The sequence below is a fragment of the Octopus bimaculoides genome, chromosome 4 (assembly GCF_001194135.2).
Source record: "Octopus bimaculoides isolate UCB-OBI-ISO-001 chromosome 4, ASM119413v2, whole genome shotgun sequence".
Taxonomy (NCBI): domain Eukaryota; kingdom Metazoa; phylum Mollusca; class Cephalopoda; order Octopoda; family Octopodidae; genus Octopus; species Octopus bimaculoides.
In genome coordinates this window covers 24030790-24036616 of record NC_068984.1, presented here as the reverse complement: position 1 = coordinate 24036616, position 5827 = coordinate 24030790, and positions in this window count along the sequence as shown.

Genomic DNA, 5827 nt, shown 5'->3' with positions numbered 1-5827 from the left:
TGTGTGTGTGTGTGTGTGTGTGTGTGTGTGTGTGTGTTGGCATGTGTGCATGTATGTGTGTGTGTGTGTGTGTTTGTGCGTACGTGTGTGCATGTATGTGTGTGCGTGCTTTTATGTTCTTTTGCATGTCTGTGTTTGTGCTCGCATATACTTTTGTATGCCTATATGTGTAGGCAAGTGTATATGCGTGTGTGTGTGTTTTTTTTGTGTGTGTGTGTGTGTGTGTTTTTTTTTTGTGTGTGTGTGTGTGTGTGTATGTGTGCGCGCGTGCGTGTGTATTTTGCTATGTGCACCCAGCTTACTCTTTGTAAAAACAACTTTGTTTACATAACATTTCTAAAGCTGGAGAATAAATTACAATCATGAAAAAAAAAAAAAAAAATGATGACTAAACTTTGTTTTAACGACGCGATTTAAGTTTTCCTAAAATTATATAGCTGAATATTACATCACGCTATTATATGACACTTGATATCGGCTCACTAAAAGTGTGGCAGAATTGGTTAACGCTCTTTATTTTACAGTATTTATTTTCGCTCTAAATGAGTTTGAGTTCAAATTTCGCCTGTAACTGTATTACATTTCAAATCCCCGAGGTCAATAAGATAAACCGCAGCTCATACATTGAACTGAGTCAATAGATTACTAACAATATCAGCTTAAACAAACTTTACAAGACAAATACATTCACTTGTGATGCACTCTTCAAATTTTATCACAACGTAGAGCGTACTGCACTCGATTTTTGTTCACTGCTTTATATCGCTGATCTGAATAAATATTTTACTTTTAAGCCTCTAGAGGAATATTTACAAACCAAGATCCAGCTTTTTGATGAGATTTGGCTTTATATAAAACCCTACTTAAATGAACAACCCACTTCAATATCTTATACAAATAACATAACTCTAAATGTAAGATATATAAACAATTCGTATTACTTAATTCAGCCACAAGAAGTTGTACTACCATTTGATTAGAGAGCTTGTTGATATCGTTTCGTCTCGACGGCAGCCTTTAAAATTGCTTTTTTTTTTTTTTTTTTGCCTTTCTAAAGTATAATGAAATACATCGACAGCAGCCCTTATTTTATTGATAACGACCTCAGAACGATGAAAAGTAAAGTGAACCTAGGCGCAGTTTGGACTCAGAACGCAAACGGACATTACGAAATATCAAAAATATTTTGTCCGACACTCTACCAATTCCAGCAACCATCCGTTATATTTCTCAAATATGCTCACTCTGTCCAATCTTACTACCTGTTTTTTTCTTATCTTATTATATCTTCCCTGGATATGTTCCGTATATAAGGAGTAAAATGACTGAATGAATAATGTACTGAACAGCTTCTCAACAAATAGGTTGCTATTCTAAAATTTACCGGATATTATTTTTACTATCATCTGTAAATGATAATTCTTGGAAGGATGAAAAATACAAAGTCGAAAGCCTGCACGATTTGAACTCAAAACAATGAATTACTAGATGCAGAAACAATTCACAGAATCATACATACATACATCCAATCCATCCAATCATACATACATACATACATACACACACACATATGTATCTATTTTATTTTCTGAGGCAAGGGTTCAGTTGTTTGCTACGTCAGCTCCCATACAGATTTTTTCTTTTCTTTCCTAACATTTCCGTTGATAGCACGTGTCATGTTCTTCGAGGATGATTCTCACTGAATATATACTTGTTTACGAGCAAATCGATAATATCACATTCTCTCCTGTCGCTACTTTCAGGCAAAGAGCAAATATCCGAAAAGTTAGATCATTCACTACTCTCATCGATTGAATTGATCAAACTCTTCTATTAATTTTCTGGATTAATTGTTGCTGATAGAGGCCAGAACCACTTTCCTCGGATTCCTATCTGTTTAAATCCTTTTGGAGCATTCACAACTGTTTGGCACATTATACAAAATCTTTATGCAGTTCCATAGGAATAGTTTCAATTTTCTCTGCTGAAGGCAATTTGAAGTATTTCTATCATCATTCTAATGTATTCAGATAGCTCTCTCATTTCTACAAAATATTATCAAGACTGTTTCTTTGTCGCTCGGTACGTCCTGTTTGAATGTTGACTGGGTTTCCACTCACTGTCTAAGGTTTTTGTTTTCTTGTACAGAAAAGACGAAACCCGAAGTTGACACTAAATGGATTTGATATTGTGAGAATGAATCACCACTCTAGTTACAAGAGAGAATTCCTACCCTGTTTGAACGTCCTGCTGTCTCACTACTCAAAACCATTCCCTAAAGTGAAAAGAAGGTACAGTTTTACTGTCAATATTTGTTTATCGCCTGATTCATAAGAATAAAAATGCCATTCTGTCTTATTTGTTCGTGGGAAAAGAACAGTCATGCATAGAATTGTGTCAGCGAGTGAAGTCAACATAAATGGTTCAAGAATGTCTCTCACCATGTCTACCTCATAAGCATATCTTCCCAAATAAGCAGTGATATCATCGACATAATTTTAGTGTTTACATTTTAGAACATATTTGTCTCAGTAATTCGTTAATTCTCGGTCGCTTTCTAACTCAAACGCAAAAACCTGCATCCTGTTTGATTATATGATCTTTATATTTGTTTTAATTCAGATTTTGACCCAATGTGTTGTAGAACCATTCACTTTTATCATACAGTCTCAAACAAAAACAAAATTGTTTTTATCTTCAAATATAAGTACGATCCATCTAACAGACAGAGAAAAATATAGAATTCAAATTATTGAAATAATCTGATTAAAAAAGAATGATCTGATCATAAGATATTATCCGATTCCTTCATTTTAAAGAGAGAAGAGCCTGTATTGAAGCTAACCATTGCTGGAGATTTATTATCTATTTCTCAAAGCTAAGTAGATTGAAGCACGAACTACAGTCATTTTAGCACACGAACTCCGGCTCTGACAAAGCCGACCTCGTGTTTCGCATTGAAACAAAATTTCGAGGTTTATCCTTGCACTATCACGACTGATACTAGGCCCTTAATCACCTCTTCAAGATTGGTTCCCCTTTATTACAAAACGCTATCGGTTCTGATTTAATCGTTGTGTTTTAAGAGTGCTCCCCCACCGGCTATTGACGATTGTCCTCGACAGGTGCCGCTTGTTCCTTAAGCTGGTCTCTGCGGTCTTTGCATGTCAGTAATGATGTATTCATCTACCTGTAATCGGATTCTTATTCATGTGTACTCATGTGTACTGGTCTATGTAGCTGACCAATTTGAACTGAAGACATTCTACATAATACCTAATCGCTGATCTAAAATAATTCTATCTAGATAAGATATGGATAGTCTGCTATAGTTGTTCATTGTCCATACTGGCACACCCAGGAAATTTTGTCGGAACCTGCTAGACTGTGAGAAATGTCTAAACAGATTTTCGGAGCTTTTGGACTTTTGGACTTCGTAGCTGTTCATACCAAGAATCCACCAACTTACTGTCCGATTCCAGGAAGTTTTTTTCCCTCTGCCATCTCGTCCTTCCGATCCTGACTGATCACGTGACGTGCATATTTCATGGTCGTCGAAAATGGGCGCGAGTATGTGTGCCCCAGAGGTCCTGGGATTGCTAATGTTTACCACATAATTGTTTCGTGATTTAAATGTATCGTTGGCCACCAACATCCTAGCCAGCTTATGAGGATACATTTTCAAAATGAAACGAATATTGGAAACTGAAATATATTTAAAAGAACACGTACCGAAAACGCAAGTAATGAGCACAAAATAACAAACAAAAATTAAAACAGAGAATACAAACTACGAAGTGAGAACTAATGCGAGAAAAAGTGATTAAAGTAAATAACAAAACAAGACAAATCCCAAATCTATGTGTGTAAAACGAGTAAAACGTAAAACGAGCTCGGTCATTAAACGAATTAAACTCGTACTGCGATTGTAGCAAATTAGCTTACGATTAATTGATTTTATTTTTAGTGATATAAGTCAACATCAAGCAGTTTAATTTCATGACGTTGGAGATACTTGATTTCTACCCGTGGAAAATTTTGAAAATACATAGTTAAAATTCTAAGGAAATAGCTTGAGGTTTATACGATCATCTGACAATTGATTAATAAAATAACATTTAGGCTTGATTTTTTTTTAGTCGATGCCGAAAAGAATTTGTTGTTTGGAACTTGTTTTTTTAAAATATCGGCTTTAACAATGATGTTAGTGACATTAGAATGGGACAAAGGTTAAGAATGATTCATAGCTTTCCTTTAGCATTTAATTTAATGACACAAAGGACTTAAACTCTTATTATTATTCACATTGTCCTTGTTGGTGTTTATTATAATCGGTGCGTTGTCTTTAATTAGTTCGTCTTCCATCGGCAATCTGTTTGCAAATTACACGGTAGTTTATTAGCGTAGTGATTGTATATATGCAAAGGTAGGTGCTGTTAACAGAAAAGTTAATTTCGTTAATCAGTTAATTCTTTTAAAATGTAACGGAAGTTATCGATAAACGGTTAACGTTAATTTTTGTTATAGAAAAAAACCCCTCAAACACCAGTTTTTGTTCTAAAACCACCTAAAATCACACCTTTAAAAAGTGCCAGAACTATAAAATCAGCCTTTTTTTGTTGTTGCTTTTTTAAGGGCTTTAGAACTCAAAAACTATAGTTTTTTTCTTTACTTTAGAGTTAAAAATGGCTGATTTTATAGTTTTAACTTTTAAAAGACCTAAAAAAGAAAGGCTGATTTCTTTGATATGACCTGACATTTTATCAATTTTCCTACGGATAGAATCATTACTCAAAGGTAGAGCTTCAATAATAGATGAAAGATCTTGATTTATAACTTCTATTACTGCTTCTACTGCAGGCTCAATAATCTTTTAAGCTACCGTATGTGCACTACCTGTTTTTGCAATAATTTCTGCAATTTTGAAGGAAGCAATCAGTCAACCGTTATTAATTTTTGCGTTTCTTAAATAAGAAAATCAGTTTTCAATGACTCAAAATATCTGATAGATTTACCGACTTTTGCTGGGTGTTCCCTTCTCGTGTGGTCAGAAAGTCGAGAGGGCTTCATGGCTTCATTGGACAAAAATTGATGATACATGATACAAAACGGCTGCTTTGGGTCTGTAGAGTTCTTGGTAAAACCGTATTGTAAGTACTCATCAATATACTGTCGACACTTCTTTTTCGCCGAGCCTGCCATAAAAAGTGGGCGAAAACGAATGCAAATTAGTAAACACTAAACTATAATATTATATCTGCGTCCGACGCTGAAGAGAGAAACCGTCAAATTCAGGCGAGCGCCGTGTATTCAATGAATCACGCAGCCCAGTGTCATAGTAACAAGGGTAAGAAATTCAGTGATGAATGAGTCATTATAAATCGATGAACTAAATTCTGGAAGATAACGCACTTATTGAGGCGCATAGCTACTGTATTTGAATTAAGAAAAAGAGTTGGTTTTACGGCTTGACCGCAGTTATTGAGAAGAGCCTTTGTCATGATGCACTGGATGCGTGATTGCCTGTTGTGGGTGCAGTCGCCGATCGAAGACGGCATTCATCGCCCCCACCAATTTGATTTTCACCCCCATTTGAGAGCCACTGCCTTACGGTTTCTGATTATCTACGTTCTGAGTTCAAATTCTGTTGAGGTCACCTATATCTTGCATGCTTTCGAGGTCGATAAATAAAATACCAATCCAGTGCTGGAGTCGATTCTTGTTGTTATTATCATTTCTTATTATATTTCTGAGTTCAAATTCCGCGGAGTCGACTTTACCTTTCATCCTTTCGGGGGGTCGATAAATTAAGTACCAGTTGAGCTCT